The following is an 18,839-nucleotide window of genomic DNA, read 5'->3' on the forward strand; positions in this document are numbered from 1 at the left end:
AAAATAGGCATAGCTGTCAACGTTTTCCCTTTTTTAAGGGAAATTTCCTTATTCCGAATAGGATTCCTCGCAAGAAAAGGGAAAAGTCGACAGCTATGAAAATAGGTAGTATTTTTTGTGTGTGTGGTGGTAATTTTAATTATACTGCATTGAGGTGGGTGGGTGTGCTTCAGGGCATATAAAGCCACAACATTAAAAGGTAATTTCACGGCACGGGAGAAATCCTTGTTCTTAATAACAACAACAGAGTGCCATAGTTGGGTGGCTCGAGCTTCAGGGAAGGAAAAAGATAGAAGGTTGGTCCCTTGTCCTTTTACACAGAAGGCAGGCGTTGCTCAAAATGGGCGCTATCTCTTTAAGAGAATCCGATTCCCCGCGCGAGAGAGCGCGGAGATCACCTTGGCAACCGAAGCTCAGGCGACAGCGGACCGGAAGTGACCCGAGGGGGGGGGAAGAGTTCGAAGGTCGAAGGTGGCGGCGGGGGGAAGATGGCGGCGGCGAGGGATTTGCCTTTGCATCTTAGCGGCTGGGACGCGCTGATGGGGGTCTTCGGCAGCCTGAGCCGGGGCTGAGGCGCCCGTTGCTGGTGACGCTTCGGAGCGTCGTGAAGGAGCCGCGAGGGCCGAGGCCGCCTCCTCCTCCAGCGACGCTTCTGGGTCCGCGCATCAGGTGAGGGGAGTGAGGCTGGAGGCGGAGAGGGCTGGGCAACGGCTCACCCTGCGGACGGGGGCGGGTCGTCTCCGGGTGAAGTGGGGTTGGTGGAGGCGCCAGTGCGCGCTCTAAATTTATCCCCCTCCCCTCCCCTCCCCCGGTACAAAACGGCCTTCGTCACTTTCCTGCTTCGGTTCCATCTCTTTAAACAGGCTTTTCTTCCTTTTGCTCTCTTGACAGCTGGGTGTTGCGCACGTGTGACGTGTTTTCCTTTCCTCACACCTTTCAGAAAGTGACGTTGACTTGCATGCTGACGTGTCGGCATAGTGGTGGATTGTGGCAAGGGAAATCCAATTCAACCCCCTGGCCAGCTATGACTTCCTGGGGTAGCTTGGCCGCAATTGTCTTCTTGCAGCCCAGTCTGTTTCTCAGTGTGGTTGTGAAACGGAAACGCCAGCTTGAGATCTTTGGAGGAAGGCTGGCGACGAATATAGGTGGGATTAAAATATGTGCTAGTTTCGAGTCCTTGTCTTTCAATTCCAGGTTACAATGGGGTGCTTTAATTATTAAGAAAGTTGGGAGGGGTGCCTCATTTTGTATGCACTGAGACTCATGTTGTACATAATATAGCATTCTTTAATTAACTGTCACCTGCCTCAGTTTCCTTACTAACATTGTTCAGCTCAGTTATGACACTGCTTTTGCTGGATAAAGTAGACTGTTGATTCTGAGGAAACTAGTATTTCAGATGTTTTTGGACCAACTCCCATCAGCCTCAGCTAGGCTGCTCCAATGGTCAGGGATGATGTGAATTTTAGCACAACAACATCTGGAGACCCACAGGTTCTCCAACCCTGCTGTATATTTCTGCTGATGTGCTAAAGTAGCACTCGCTCCCCCATGTACACCTGTGTAGTTACTGTCTTGTAAACTCAAGCTCTTACTGATCAGTGTATACATTTGGATGCTTTTTCTTCTAAGTTGCAGGTTATAAAGAAGATGTGTATTCAGAAATAAGTTCTACTGAGTTCTTACTCGAGCAAGTATGTAAGAATTGTTGCTAGCAGTGTATAATTAGGTAAAAGGAACTTTCCTGCTTAATGTCTTGAATACTAATGTATATCCCTCACTCCCTTCAAAGAGTTCAAGATGGGATATATGGTTCTCCTCCTCATTTTACACTTACTGACGTACTGTGTGGCATGTTAGACTGCAAGACTGACTAACCCAAGGTCATCAAATGAGCTTCATGGCTGAATGGGGGTTCAAACCCCAGGTTCTTAACTGTTAGGCTACACTTACTCTATTTAGGCTTACTTCTTCAGCAATGCCCATAGCTACCAATCTTACTTAAGCACAGATATGATTACAGTGTCAAAGGAAAGCATGAAACACTAAGAACTTCCCTATCCGGGGCTGCCTTCAGGTGTCTTCTAAAAGTCAGTTGTAAACCTGTATGATTTCAAAGAGAGAATTTTGTCAATGTGCAAAGTCTGTTCTGTTGAACATACGATTTAATGTTTTTGTAAGGACATAGTCAAAATAGAGCTTGATATTGGCTTTTTCACTTTTAAATATTTAAAACTTGTTAAATTTGTTTAAAATTTGTCTAATTCAAAATCTGATTGTGATTCATTTGAAAGAGTGCATAAAGCAATTATGTATTGGTCATTGTTAATGTGTTTCATATTATTATCTAAAGCTTGCTAGATTCATATCCAGTGGCATGGAATGTTCTTACCTTGATCTTGTTTTGCTGGAACAGCCTTTGCTAATCTGGTGCCTTCCAGGTGTGTTGTACTACAGCCCATCAATCCTAGATGCTATGCTTGATGTGAATTGTACTTGAAAACATCTATAGGGCACCAGGTTGGCAAAGGCGGTGCTTGAGAGTTTGTGTGCCAGCAAGTGCTTGTGATTCTGATGCATCACAGTACTGAGACCGAGATAAAGTACTGAGATCACGAGACTTCACAGGCTGGAGCTGAGCTGTCAGACGAATCCCAGTTTGTTATTTTGCTATTCCATTTCAACATTAGATTATAAACAAACCACTTCTACATATTTCCTTAGGCTTATTAGTATGGCTTCACATGCTGCTCAAGAGCCAATTTCTGTCTATTGGTTAACAAGACGTTCTTATTAACTCAACTATGCTATTCTTCTTTGTTCATTAGCAGTCCACGTGTCAAGGTCTCTCCCAAAGGCAGGTTTTTTTTTTATTACATTGGGAGAGGTTACACACAGATTTACTTTTCCACTGCTTCCATCCATCTTAGTTCATCATGGCTACCCCAGAATTTGGGCTTGGAAGTATTGGATTAATAATGGTCACCCTCCCGGTGGTGCCCTCATTGACATCTAGAAGTTGATACATGTCATGGCAAGCCCCATTTGCCTTTGGACTTCTAGCGCTTGTGGATTTGTGGGTGTCCTTGTGGTCTTCTGCATCCTTGTGGACTAGGTCTGCACCGACTGATGAGGCTGGAAGCTGAGAGACCTGAGGTGAGAGTGAGTGAGGCTTGAACTATAGGTTTTATTTTTAAATACCTAGATGTCGGCACCACATCTTTAGGTACCAATTTTGTACAGGAGTGATGAGGGAAAATTAAGCTACCTCATTTGTCCATCTAGCTTGGTATGGACTTCCACTTAGTACCTAATCCTTTTAAACTAGAGGCCTTGAGGTTTGGAACAGAGACCTGTATACAAAGCATGAGCTGATACAAAGCATCAGTTTTAGAAGCTTGAGAGACCAGGCTTATAGGTTTGTTTGTTTCAGCTCTGACACTAGTCTTTAAGGATCTAAGCACACATTCTTTCTTAGGGGAATGGTGTTTCAAATAAGATTTCTTATCTGAGTTATGCATTTCCCCAAAACATGCGTGTCTCAGTCTTGTCTTTTTCTTGTCAAGCTTTTCAGTTGGGTTTGATTATAGCTGTCAGTTGCTGTTTAAAATGGCTGTTTCAGTAAATGGGCATTGTTGTCTTGGAAGATGTTTAGTAGGGCCAATTCTGGGGTGAAGTCTAATACTTGCTTTGTTATTTTACATATTTCTTGTATGGCTGTTGTCCAGAATAGTTGGATTTTGGGACACTCCCACCACATGTGGAGGTATGTGCCTGTGGAGGTGCACCCTCTCCAGCATTTTGGTGAGGTTCCTGGGTGTATTAGCGCTAGTTTCCTTGGTGTTAGGTACCACCTGTAGGTGAGTTTCAGTGTGAGTTCTTTTCTTTTCCTTGATATGGATTTAAAGGGGGGTTTAGACCACATTCTGGTCCATTGAGTGGGGTTAATCTCATAGCCTATGTCATTCTCCCATTGTTTTTTGATTGCATCTAGGGGATTTGCGGGATTTTGGAGCAAATCCCAGCAGCCAGAAACACCATAACCAGACACTGGAGAGACCTGTCAGGAGTAAGCATGGACCAATGGTACCAAATAGTATGGGAAACAGCCCTACTAGAAAAATTAACTAACAAACTGAAACTGACACGGGGACAAACAGAAGAAGACACCTTCACCCCGGTATGGCTCCCCTTTATCACATACACAGCCCAACAGGACAATGACAATAATCCACCAACAGCATACAAATCAATATGGCTAACTTGATCCAAAACACCCACCCACCTCACTCACACACGAAAACAAAGATCACCACAGCCAATCACAAACAAACAATCACATCCTAGGCCAACCCCAACCTCTCTCACCACCAAAGGAACACAAGTGAACAACACAAGCAACGCTGACACCAAACTCTACATACATTAAACATAATAGAAACACCGCTACCCCACCCCACCCCCATCCATCTCCCCTCCTTCCACCCTCCTTTCTTCTTTTTTTTTTCTTTTCTTTTTTCTTCTCCCCCTAATGCCTCAACAAATGAAATGGATTTGTAAAAATGTTACACGGGGGAAAAAAAATACACGAGGCATTACACTTACACTGTAAAACAAGAAAACCCTTAATAATAATAATAAAAAATGGCTGTTTCACATTGCTTCATTGTAACTCTTTTGTAGCATTGTTTTCAAAGTGTTGCTGCTAACATACAGTGGACCCTCAGGTTATGTTACCTTTGGGTAATGTAGTTTCACCGTGTGCGCATGCGCAGAAGCAGCACCTCTTCTTAGAAATTTTTGGGGTGCACATGGACCCCCGGAACAAATTAAATTCGTATCCAGAGGGGCCACTGTATTAATGTAAGAAGGTAATGCAGATGTAGTTATGGGATGAGTGCATTTATAGTTTTGTGTCTTTTCAGGTTACTCTCTAATTCCTCTGTTACGGATGTTATACTTCATGTAATCATGTGATTCATATCTAGAAAAATAGTACTAACTTGCTTGTAGGGTTTAGTGTGTATGATTTGAGAAGTCCAAAAGATACAAGTTGTAACATAGTATGGAGTTGCATATGCTGTTTAAATAACTGGACTTAAGTGCATATCTTTAGATTGATATAAACCTATTACTCTTTGACTTAAATCAATGACAGTGAGTGATGGCAACACATGGACACATGTGCTTCCATCTTCTTCACACATATGAGAAGTTGAATCTGTGTTCACTTTAGAACACAGGTGGCTAAGCTGTGACCCTCCAGATGCTGGGCTCAACTCCTATCAGCCCCAACCCATATGGCTGGTGTTTAGGGATGAGGCAAGCTGGGGCCTAAGAACCAACCACAGTTCCCATTGCAAACAACCTTTTTTTCTTTTCTTTTTTTTAAAAAAAAAAACTGGCTTGAGATCCTGGTTTGTCCTCTGCATTTGTACATGACATGGAACTGTGGTTTCTTCGTAATTAAAAAGGAAAGCTTTCACTTCTCCTCTTGCACATGGCAGATGAGGCTGGGAAAGTGAAATCATGAAAGCATGGAATGCCTTGCTTGTGATCACCTAAAAACTGTGGCTTAAGTGAGTGTCTGAAGCAGGTCTCTGTCATAAAACTGGAAACTTTGCAAAGCTTTTTAAAAAAGTTTTTTTATGGTTATAAGGCACAAAATAATTTGCACATTGAACATATTTTCTTTACAAAGTTGTTTGTTTATAACATCTTTATATTACTTAATAGAATAATATTTTAAACAGTTTATAATAATAATAATAAATAATAAATTTTATTTATACCCCACCCTCCCCAGCCAAGGCCAGGCTCAGGGCGGCTAACAAGCAATAATAAAAACAAGTTGACATAAAAATGGGTTAGTCCCAATGGAAGTAGACCCATTGAAATTAATTGACAAGACTAACTTAGGTCCATTAATTTCAGTGCTCTACTCTGCATGGAATTTAGTTGGAAACAGCCCAATTGAAATACAACATGGGGTAATATTGTAAAGTATAACATTGCATAACATAAAAACTAGTTAAAATGAGATTAAAAACAAAACACAACTGTATACCACATACAAAACCAAATAGTGTTGAAAAGAAAATTAAAGTTCCCAAATCCAGTAGAGCTTGGATAAAAAAGTTTTTAAGAGGCGCCTGGCTCAAGAATTCCCCGAGGGAGGGCATTTTTGAGGGTGGGTGTGATCACTGAGAAGGCTTGCTTCTGTGTTGTCACCAAGTGGCAGTTGACTGATCATGGAATTGATTGGCTGGTCTGCACCTAGGATGTCCTGTTTCCAAGTTGTTAAAGCAGAGGCAGATTTAGGTTTAGTTGCACTGGGTGCAGAGCCTTGGGGGTGCTGCAGGGGACGCTGCAACAATGATGTAGAATGGAAGGTGAGAGGCAGCCCTGCCCCCCAATTTTGGCGTCACACAGGGCGCCACTGAAATTTGAGACCCCAAAGTCTGCCACTGGTTAAGACTTTAAATGTCAACAACCAAACCTTGAATTTGCCTTGGTAGCGAACAGACAGCCAGTATAGATTTTTCAGCACCAGTGTTATATATGTGTAAAGCTTGTTAGATTATTCATTCTACTTAGATCCTTATATCTTGGGATGATTTCTGTAGGATATTTATATCAGTCAAGAATTGCAGTCTAAAATAATTCATGGAAAGGATCCATTCTATGTACAAGCAATGTAGAACTGAAAAAGATAATTGCATATCAGTGCCAGTTTCATCTTGAAGTATTTAGAAATCAATTTTGGTTTCTCATAATTACAGTATTTGAAGAAACAGGCATCTAAATGGAGGGCAGCATTTTGGAAGACATGTACTTGTTTTTCTAAAGTAGACCGTTTCTGTGGTGACATTTTCCATTCATTTTATAAATAGATGTAAATTTGTAGGAAAACTTTTTTTAAACATGTTCAGATGAGTTTCAGGAACATGCACTGCCAACAGAATCTTGCGCATCTCCATGTGTGGAAGAAAGCAGTAAAGAAACTCAATCCCAATGATACAGAAACAGTGTGGGTGGATGGTTCTCATGTTTGGAGAGGTTTTATTCAGAGCTTTTTTTTCAGCCAGAAGTCGCCGGAATTCAGTTCCAGCACTTCTCAGGTGGGTGCCATTGCCATTCTAAGAGAACAAGGGAGGCGTTCGTGGTCAGTTCCAACACCTCTTTTTCTAGAAAAACAGCATTGGAATCATTCATTCATTCATTGCATTTACAGTAGAACCTCTACTTACAACCGCCTCCACTCGCGGACGTTCCAAATTGTGACCACGGCAAACCCGGAAGTAACCGGTGGGTTTGCTGCTGTTCACGCATGTGCAGGAGTGGCGATCACTGTTTGCGCATGAGTAGGAGCGGCGTTTGCCGTTCGCGCCTGTGCAGAATAGCCTCTCCCAGTGACCCGTTTCGCCATAAGGACGGGCCTCCCGAATGGATTGTGGTCGTGACTAGAGGTTCCACAGTATATACAACCTTTATCTTCCAAGGATCTCAAGGTGGTACCCATCTTTCTCCACCCCATTTCATCCTCATAACAACCTGTGAGGTGGGTTAGGCTAAGAGATGGTGACACTTCCTAGAAAATAGAAAATGTTCTGCAATAATAAATTGAAGGTAGGAATTTGGGAAAGATGTGGAAGAAAATCGTCCAAAACAGTAAGGCACAATCCAGAGAGCTTTGTTGGACCCAAGGGAGCTTAATGTTTTTTTCTTCTCAAATGCCAACCCCCAGATAGATTTCTATAGCATTTTGTGCTGTGCACAGGGAAAAATCCAACAGACCCCTTGCATAGAGATAATTGTTTGGATTTTGGTGTATGTGTATATTTGCAATGTGTTTGTGCATATATTGGGCTAGATCCAGAGTTGCTCTTAATGGTGTTCAGAGTGTACTGCAGGAAAGGGGCAGCCCAGAAGTTTTCACCAGTTTCTCCTTTGTCCTGCAGGGCTGTTCTGTGGTACTGAAGGACTCTCAGACAGCATGGGTTGTGGTGCTGGGGGCTGCGGGGGGAAAGAGGAATTGACAAAAATTGCCAACCCACTCCCCTCAGTGGGAAGCCTTCACTGGATCCTACTTTGCTCTGTGAATGTAAAGAACCCTTTGTTTGTGAAGGGCAAGAATAGTTCCATTCCATTCACTGTAACAAAATGCTCAGTTGAGAAATATAAATACACTGAACAAATAAAGTAAGATGCCTTTCAGGGCTATGGCTTCTCACCCACACATTATGTCCGGATCTTGAATCCTATTTTCCATTGAAACGCATTTCCTTCTGATCTCCTGAATTTTGCTCTGTGCACCTATCTGAGGAGTTCCTGACCTTGTTGACTATAATGTGATTATGGAAAATAAATGACTGTGAAATATGATAATGTGCATGGAAAATGTTTTTTTGCATGGTGCCTTAAATGCCAATAATTTGTTTCATTTTTAGGGTGTGGGTTTTGGTTGTAATTTGGTACATTCTTGAATTTTTCATTTTGAATGTTTGAAAATTAGTTTAATAATGAAAAGCAGCATACCCAAAAGCTATACTGATAATAGAGTTGGAAGGGCCTCCAATAATCATCTAATGAGCCCTCTGCAATGCAGGAATCTCAACTAAAGCATCCATGACAGATAGCCATGCAACCTCTGCTTAAAAACATCTAATAAAGGAGAGTCCACTACCTTCTGAGAGAGTCCCTTCCACTGTCAGACCGATCTTAGCATCATCTAGTTCTTCCTGAAGTTTAGTCAGAATCTCCTTTCTTGTAACTTGAATCTATTGGTCCAGGTTCTACCTTCTGGAGCAGGAGAAAACAGACTTGCTCCATCTTCCATGACAGCCCTTTAGATATTTGAATATGGCTATCCTATCTCCTCTAGTCTCCTCTTCTCCAGGCTAAACATACCCAACTCCCTGAACCGTTCCTTGTAACTCTTGGTTTCCAGATGCCTGATCATCTTGGTTGCCCTCCTCTGCATACATTCCAGCTTGTCAATATCCTTCTTAAATTAGGGTCCCAGAACTGGACACAGTACTTCAGTTAATGTGTGAGATTAATCTAATACAGGCATAGGCAAACTGCGGCCCTCCAGATGTTTGGGACTACAATTCCCATCATCCCTAGCTAACAGGACCAGTGGTCAGGGATGATGGGAATTGTAGTCCCAAACATCTGGAGGGCCGCAGTTTGCCTATGCCTGATCTATTAGGTATATATTACTTGAGGCATCTCCTTTGCAGCACATAAGCCATCTACATTCTTGGGAAAAGCCATAATTGAAAAAGTGGTTTAAAGTCCTGTTTGAAAGCATGTACTACACAAACAAAGTGTAATACATTTAGAAGCCACCACAGAAGCCCAGCTGCAAGCAACACACTTCAAATCATAAAAATAAATGAAAGATTGGAACCAAAATAGAATGTACTGTGGAATAACAGATGCTGCGGGCATTCTGGAGGCTCCAACTTGCTTATTTGAAATAATAGCTGCCCACTGTTTGGTGTTCTACAAAGCAAATTGTGCACTTGTGGATGTTCTTCCACATGAAGGCTTTGCATTCATTTTTGTTAAGTTGGATCTTATTGTTGGTGTACTTTTCAAATTTATTGAAGGACAATCCGAACATGATGTAACAAATTCATTCTTAGGGTCTCCCACGGGTCTCCCACGGCTTTTGCATTGTTGATTAGCACATTTCAGTGTAATATAGTATCAAAATAAAATTACCTGCAGAATATTGGCAGATAGCTTTTCAAAATAAGAGCAAGAGCAAGGCTTTTTTGTGTTGATATTTGAGTTGTTTGTCTCTAGTTAGACTTAATATAAATGAGATAACCCAGCAAAAGCAAGTTCACACATCTTATTGAGTTTGTATATATATATTTAAGGTACGTATGTAAGAGGCTCGTTTATAATTCTATTTTGGGAATGATTCATGTTCTTATGTAGCTGCATTGCTTAATACTTTCTGGATGTCCCATGATCATGTTATAAAGTAGTTGTGTTCTATTTTATAAATTAAGTAGCGCTAGAAATTGTTTCTTTTTGTTTTCAATGTGTTTCTTAATTAAAAATTTGGTATGGCACAAGCAAATTTTTATTCTGAAAGTGTGACCCAGACGAAAAAAGATTGAGAACCACTGGATTAGCAAAAGAAAATTGGTTTGGCTCCCAGATCGCATTAAATGCTTTTAAAGCATTGCTCATGCCATGGAATCATTTGTCAGTACAGATTGTTGACTGTAGAAAACAAACAAAAAAAGATTTGCATCTATTGTTGTATTGACCCAGCACCCAAAGCTAGCATGTGAATAGCTTAAACACAGATCTCCTTTAGCTCATGCATGAATCTAGACCTAGCCCTTGGTGGTCACAGGATTGTTCAGTCTTATGCTTGGGATTGGCACCACTGCTTGATTCCTGTAACACTGGTTCTGGCACTTGTTTGGGAATATGTTCCAGTCCATTTTGCATATGTTACTATGTGGTAAGGGCTTTGTTCAGCTAGTAATGAGCTCTGCAATTTCAGATGAATATCTTGATATTATGGAAACAACCACATCTTGGCAAAACAGTATGCCTTTGACTGATTCAAATAAAAAGTACAAAATACTCCATTAAGCTCTAGTTTGAAATATGAAGTGCTTCAGTTAAAACACTTAAAATGCAAAATATATGTAACATATGTAATATGACCATAGGAAGCTGCCTCATGCCAAGTTAGACTATTTAGTCCTCTAACTCAGCACTGTCTGCACTGACTGGCAGCTACTCTCCAGGGTTTGCAGGCAGGAATCTTTCCCAGCCTTCCTTGGAGAAGTCAGGGATTGGAAATGGAACCTTCTGTGTGCAAAGCATTCCACCCAGTTATGACCCTTCCCGAATGCATTTCTGAAATAAAATACTGTCTTAATCCTGCAATGGTTTGTATAATTGAATCTTCAGATTGTACTGAAATTTATAGTTTAACAAGCACTCAAAAAACAGGGTTTCAGAAAATTGTGGTTGGCCTTGGTAGCCTACCCCCTTTTCTTTTTTCTTCTTGAATAGCAGTGCTGTTTCAGGGTTTTATCTTGGTCATTGAACAACTGAAATTCTTGGGTGATCTCCAATAGAGTCCATCTGCGAGCAGAATGGACTTCTTGCTTGTGCAGTCTGACTGCTTCTTCCTTCCTTCCTTTCCCCTACATGCCCCAAAATTTCTTCCAGACGGCTCTCCAACCCTCTGGAACACATTTTGGAAGCGTTCAGGGGGCTGCAGGTGGAGGAAGGAGAGGAGAGAAGATTATTGCCTGAGTGGATTTCATCCCCACCCTCAAATTTTTAAGCTGTCATTAATTTTGTAACTTGGCAGTTTTGCCTTTTTCATATTTTTTTTTTTGCAATAAATCTAATAAAAGCTCAGAAGTATACAACATCTTACATTTTCTGGTATAAAACCTCCAAATGTGGAAAAGTTATGGAGTTGGGCCTTAACTTGCCTCTTTGTAAACCCTTGCTCACAAAAATTAGTTTGTAAAAGTGGAGGGAAAACTCCTAAGCTTGCAGAGCTTCTATTCTTCAATGTTCCCCAGTTCCTTTCTTTAAAAGATTACCTCTCCTACTACATGCTCTGCTCATTTGCCTGCTGCAGCACTGGAATTTACTAAAATATCAGAGAAATATCTGCCTTTTGCAGGACAGCTGGACAGGAAAGCAGTTGCTCTCTCATGCTGCAATAAACATGTTACAGGAAGACTGCCATTTACAATACTGTGTATCATTTTTTAAAGAAATGAATGAGATCTGTGCGCTAGTGGTTGAGAGCACTGGCAGGTTGCAGAGGCATTTTTAAAAATGTGGTGGTGTTGTAGCAAGTATTTCTTTCTACTTTCCTCTCTTCTTGTTGAGAATGAAGAAGCTTGGTATTCTCTCTTCTCTGTAACTCAACCCGACATCATCATGCCATATAGTTGCTCATTTAAAATGGCTCTAGACTTCACTACTCTCCCCTTTGAAATGTCAAGAGATACATTGGGTTTGTTTGGCGATCATCTGTTTGCCTTCTTGAGTATAGAAAATGAGAAGCTGTCGTGAGGTCTCCCTCTTACTGCTATTACTCTTTTATGCCGATAAATATTTGTGTATCCGCTGCCTAAAAGTAAAAGAAATGAAGCAGATGCAGTGTTAATATACTTGAAAGATTTCAAATACAGGTGACTCCCCACTTATGTGTGGATTATGTTCTGCGCCCATGTGCACATACAGTAAGTGAAATGCATGTAAGTGGGGAGCCTTGTGAGAGCGGGTAACTAGGATGATTTCTTCTTCTTTTACAGCAAAAAAGTTCAGAGCTATTTGGAATGCTACATAACAAAAAGCAACCCATACTGTACCTTTGCCTACAGATTGCCAGAAAGGGCAGAGAACAATGTGTTTGAGCCTGCAGCAGTACAGCTTCCTGCCCGACAGCTGTTGAGCAGGGCAGTGCAACAGCAGCATTGAGAGCTCACTCGCGCCATTTTGGAGCCCATAAGTTCCTCCCTCCCTCCCTCCCTCCTTTCCTTCCTTTTTTAAAAAAAGCCTTTAAAACATCTTTGGGCTCTGGGGAGGATCTCCTCACCTGCTATGAGGACTTTCCAGCTCTCTCCTATCATTTCCAGCTTACGTTGTTGTTTAGTTGTGTCCGACTCTTTAAGCAGTTGTTTAGTTGTGTCCGACTCTTTAAGCAGAGGCTTGACAACCATATGTCAGGAGTGCTCTGATGGTGTTTCCTGCTTGGCAGGGGGTTGGACTCGATGGCCCTTGTGGTCTCTTCCAACTCTATGATTCTATGATTCTATGACTCTTTGTTACCCCATGGACCAGAGCACGCCCGGCACTCCTGTCTTCCACTGCCTCCAGCTTTGAATTGATGTAAATTGTTAGATTGATTGTCCACCACTGCACATTTATGTGGTTACACATGTCTTGATCGCGTGTAAGTCGAATGATGTCCATACATGAATTTTCGATACTATGCAGCTCTAGAAACAATATTTCAGTGGCTTATCAAGATATCAACCTTTTTCCAGTTGGTGGTCCAAATGTAGTATGTCTGCCTGTCCACCTAGAATGGGGAGACTTGTGAGCGGTAGAGGAAATCATTTTGTTTCTGTCAGGGATTGCAACTTACAGCTTTTTAAAAAGGGCTTAAAAGGTGCTGCCATTCTTTAGTAGTACATTCAGCTACAAATGAATTATTGTGTATAAATACAAATTTATAAAGCTTCTTTTAAAAGCCTTGCAATAGACCAGGCCTCTGAGGAGGCAGCGTTGCCGCACTACTAGTTCCATCAAGGGCATTCTTCAATAGGCCAGTGAGGTAACCACATTCCAAATTGTTCACTCACTGAGGATCCTATTTTTCCTGGGGATGTAATTGTTCCTATGCTGAATTTTTCATGGCATTGGGCCTACTGTTTCAACTTGCTATCTCTAGAAAAGCACTTCAGTTTTACACTATGTTATCTTGGAAAGAACTCTTTGTGAGTTGCAATAAGTTTCTTAAAAAAATATTTCTAATGATTGCAAGTGACAAGAGGATGGCTTTCTCACAAAAACTTGATTTTCAGAGAACAGAGTGTTGAGCTGTTGAGAACATAAGGTTTAAATTTATTTGTCTTCGAATAAAAGTTTCAAAGAAAACTTGACAAGTATCCACTGTTTCCAATGTTTATATCTGGCAACATTTTCATGCCAGAATGGACATTTCAATTTATAATTTTGTTATCCCACATCAGTGGTTATATCTTGGGTTTCAGGTCCCAGAGCTTAACCTTAGAAATACCTGTTTAAGTAGGAACTCAAGCTACTAGAAGCAATCTCTCACAACGTACAACTGCATTAATGGTAGGCATGGAGCTCTGTCATATGAAAATTGTTCATTCCTTCATTTAACACTGCAGGGTGGCTCAACACAGAACCTGTGCTGAGTACAAATTCTTGTTTTGTTCCAAGGGTTGACTCTTATTAAATGTATATAAACTTGGGCCAAAGCAGAAATGAGATTGAATGAAGACATCAACCTGTTAATGAAATGGATGTGTGCTCATTCATTAGTCTTTTTGTCATGTTAGCAGTTTGTTGTCATGGTTCATAAAATAGCAAGTACTTATCAGTACTGTAGAATGTTAAATAACTGTCAAATATACTAATAGAAAACTTGACTCACCAAATGTCACTGCCCAAGGGGGGAGGTATTAGCATGCTCAGAAGTACCAACCACCCCAACCCTTTTATGGGGGGGGGGAGGGTGCACTTTTAGTGGCAAGAGACGAAGTCCTAAGTGCCCCATTCAGCATGCTCATTGACAATGCTGACTGTTTGGGAGGAATGGGGTGGTGGGGAGGAAAGCTAGGGTGGGGGAGAGAAGTAACCTATACACAGAAGCACTCCCTACTGCAACATTTTGTTGCAGACCCCACTTGTTTTACCTGTTCAAACACATCAAAGGAGCCTGAGTTCATCTCTAAATCAGAGGAAAGAATTCTGCTTTGAGTGCATAAGGGGAAAAGTAGCCTAACTGATGTAAAATATGCCTGGCTCTTGAACAGTCCTTTCTATTCATTTTTTCCTAATCAGCGAGGTGGGGTGGAAAAATTCTCCCTGCTGTTATTTTCATGGAAAATTTTCCATGTCTTAAAATACATTAAAAAAAAAAAGCAATTAGCAACATAATGAATGGATGCAGCACCAGGTGGAGAATTTTCAAAGTAGTAATTACCTTTTTTCATGTTAGTAGAGCAAATTGTCCCCTGTAATAGCTAAAATGAGAGCTAGTTCATTCACATCCTGGCGTGCAGATTGTGTACACAGGTGCAGGACAAACTCTTAGACCGCAGTCTTTTGCCCACTTACCTGGGAGTAAACTGTATTGACTTCATTTGGACTTTTGAGTAAACCTGTGCAGGATTTCATCCTCCCCGCTTGTAGAGTGTGTTGTGTGATTGAGTGCATACCTGCACACATACTTAACCAGTTTGATCTGCCTTCTTAGTTGACCTTTTATGGGACTCTGCTTCATGAGGTTATTATAAGACCTCTAGATGCCCCAAACTAGGTATTTTAAGAGCACATGGGAAGCAAAGGCAGGAAAAAACAGGCTATGTAGTTTGGCTGAACTGTGCTGTTCTATTTCATAGAATCATAGAATCATAGAGTTGGAAGAGACCACAAGGGCCATCGAGTCCAACCACCTGCCAAGCAGTTCCAGCTGCAGAATTCTTCAGAATATAGTGACATCAGGAAATTCTGTCTTTAAAGTAATGACTGGCATTTAATTCTTTAGAATTAACAATTATGTACTTAAAATGTCGTGTTTTATATTGAAATACAAATACATAACATCAGATGTTTGTTCCATACAGTTTTACACTAGAACTGCTACAGGAAATAAATAGTTTTCTCTTTCCCCAAAATAGAACTTTAGCCAACATTATATCTTCAAAAAAGTCAGTGGGATATTATAAAATAACATTTTAGAGCTAGTGTATCCCTCAAGACTAGTATTCCTGCACACTTTTAGTGCCTTAACATCTTACACTGAAAGGAAATTAATTCTTGAAAGAATGCTGTGCACAATCCATTTGAGACAGTTTTGTTAAAGAAATACAAGCTGTCAAGAAAGCTGCAGCCAATGTTGAATTATTACAATAACATTTTAAAGGAAGTTTTCATTATGAGAATTCAAAGTAATGTTTCCAGAACTGAGTTGCAGATCTGATTGGAATGCTTCATCAGTTGGGAGGCTAAGAGTCTTGTGTTAGATTAAAGGACTCTAGATGATCAAAATGTATGAAGGTAGCATGCAGACATCATTCATTCAAAGCTTTAGCTGGCATTAAAGTCAATGGTGGGGAAGCTTTAGCTCCTGTAATTCTGTGTATCATAGTACGGTTTAAAAGCACAGCAGGCAACCTATGAGTAAATTCCATGAAGATCATTGTTGCAAGTGAAAACTCTATAGACTGGATGTAAATTAAATTAGTTTCATTTAGATCCCATTGAAATCAGCAAACTTGGTTACCTCACTACACTGCTGAAATAACTGCACTAGCTGTCAGTTAGCTACTAAGCTAAGCTGAACTTTTGTTTTGAGGTACAAAGCCCATTGATGCCATTGATGCTTGACTAGCTGGTAACTGAAAGGACTAAGAGGACTGGCTAAGCTCCAACTTGGTTTCCTGGGCAGCATAAGACTGTACTAGCAAGGTTCTGGTTTCAGCCCTGCAAAGTATTCTAACATCCCACTTCCAGCTCACTGTTTGGTGTACGTCAGGAGATGTGAAAAGAACTATTTCCTTTATTAGGCATATAACTAGACTATCACTCTGGTTGGAGGCAAAGCATGGCCTTGATTTATTTTACAGGCGTTTTCTCCCTTCTCTACATGCATGCTCTCTGTTAAAAATAAGTTGTTTCGGAGTTTCAGCATCTATGCTTTTATCTGCTGAGGCAGTTTTCCGGCTCTTCTGAGTCCAGGCAGCCTGGGAAATGGGCCTCAAGTAATCCCCCCCCCCCCCGTTTGTTGTTCAGATTGAAAAATGTCAGCAGCATGAACCAAAATAACAAAAGGACGAGAAGGTATGCTCAGTCATTGCCAGGGTTTACCGAGCAAAATTCCCTTACTGCCCTCCACCATCAACCATTCTGTAAAAAACGAACAACTTTTCTCTGTCTTCAGAATGTGTTTACTAAGGATCCTTTCATACATTTACCTTTTAATGAGGAAATAAGTGTAACCAAGCCTCCCTCTGCATCTTTTGGCTTCTGGAAGCAAAGTTTATTTTCCTTTCCTGCTAATACCAGAAGTGCCCCTGAGCACGTCTTTCCCCAACCTTGCCTGATGCTCCTAGAATGAGAGGGTTTCTTAGACTTTCTCCCTCGCACACTCATCCCATATTGGAACTGTTCCCTTCCAAGTTCCTGTGGTGGCAGCAACTTCTTAATGAGCAAACTACTACACTCAACAACTTTTGAGATTAGGTCGAGGGGTATGATTTACCTGTACACAGTTATCTGTGACTGACATCTGTCTGGCATTTCAAGGAATTGTCAAGGAAATAAGATACTACAAACTCAGGCAAATGTTTTCCATCATCAGTGTTTTCCACTTACCATTAGGAGGTTTTCTTTTCTGATGTCTAATCTCACTTTACCTTTTCATAGTTTTAAAACAATTTCTTCTTGGTCCATTTTCTGTGCTGTTGAATAACTGTTTTGCCCATTTCTTTTAGGAAATATTTTGAGATGCTAAAGACACTCTCTTTCTCTTAGAAGTAATTGGAGTTCACCAGGGGATGGAGCAGCCAAAAATATTCCATTCCCTGTAATCTGAAGTGGTAGAATCCAGAATTCGATCATTTTGTGCTGTTTAATGTGCCATTTGGCTCTCATATGAACATTTAACTATATTAAGCTCTCTACTAAGGGGAACAGCTTTTACAAAATTTTGTGATCTTCCTGTACAAGTGACTGCAGATATATGATGACTTCTTTCCATTATGCCAAGTTCTTGTAAATAGGAGGTAATAGTCCTCAAAAATCCCTAGTTAAGTTTGATGAGCTAGCTTTCCCAGCTCTTGCAGGTGCCTTTGGACTGAGGTCATTGTTTTTCCTATGCATTGGACATTCCAAATTCTCTAAAATTAAATAAATGCACTTTTACTGAAAGTGGAACAAGTGATGTCACAAATGTAATGCTCATGAAATAGAAGATGTTAGTGACCTGCTGGTTCAACATTTTATTGAGGAAAATGTCAAAAATCTAATTGGGGATTGAGCTAAAAAGATGGTTCAGTTAAAAAATATGGTTATTTTAAACACCAGTTAAGGACAAAACCTTATCCAAACTCCATTTAAGAAGACTGTATAGTTATATACACTTTATTGCTTATTTTTTCTTCAGTCCAAAGTTGCTGGTTTTTAATGGTGGTTTTTAATTGCTTCTTAACCCACCCTTTATGGAATGTTTTAAAAATACAAGATGCTTTTCACAATGAATTGGTACTTCAGATTGTCCCTGTTGTTGTCCTCTCCAAGATCTTTACAGACGGAGCTGACAGGGAGATATGAAGTGATTTGATTTTTAATGCCGCAGAAATAGACATTTCTATTGTTTCCATTTAAGGTGTGAAGGGATCAGAACCATACCCATATAGTTTAAAAATAACATCCTGCTAACCAGGGTTGCCAGGATGCAACCTGTCGAGCAAGCATTTACATTCGATATGCATTTATAAAGCAGGAGTTGAGGTCCCTACTGGAATTAATGGGAACCACTGTAGGAAACAGACATATATTTTTTTTAAAAAAAAGACAGAATAAGTAACTATGGCTGAGGGTTGTTTTGGTTTTTAACACCCCCCTCCCCAAATCTTATTTTTTTAAAGTAAACTTCTCACATTTTTTGCATTCAAAAACTAAATTGTTAGAAAGCATAAAAGGGTTTTTTTGTGTCTGTTTAAAAAGGAGCTGTGTTCTTTTCATAGCAAATATGATTGCTGCATGTAAACTAGTGTTACACTAGTGTTTCCCAAGTTAAGCATGTAAGGCACCTGAGGCCTATGTGCAAATACTGGAACCCTGATAATGCCAGCATCTGTATGCTTTCTGTGATTCATAAATTTTGCTGTGGAAAAGGCCAGTTAACACTGGTGTCTTATGTGCCAAACACGTTTGGTTCTTAAAGTTTGGAGCTCCTGTGTATGTGTGGAAGCATGAAAGGTTTAAAAAGGCCCTCTCAAAATAGAGGACACAATCCATTTCTTCTTTGTAAAATAAAATTATCAGTGGAAATTTCACGAATAAGCCTT

The 18,839-nt window shown here is 40.6% G+C and overlaps 1 protein-coding gene across 1 annotated transcript in view; it reads left to right on the forward strand.

Moving 5' to 3' along the window:
• The first annotated feature begins 324 nt into the window (after nucleotides 1–324).
• Nucleotides 325–18,839, forward strand: part of LCLAT1 (lysocardiolipin acyltransferase 1) — a 90,362-nt gene continuing 71,847 nt past the window's right edge. Inside the window, exon 1 of the mRNA XM_081854204.1 lies at nucleotides 325–669. The gene's annotated coding sequence lies outside the window, so the exon portion shown is untranslated. The remainder of the gene's footprint in view (nucleotides 670–18,839) is intronic.

This window comes from Podarcis erhardii (genome assembly GCF_964252035.2).
Source record: "Podarcis erhardii genome assembly, chromosome: 3".
NCBI lineage: Eukaryota > Metazoa > Chordata > Lepidosauria > Squamata > Lacertidae > Podarcis > Podarcis erhardii.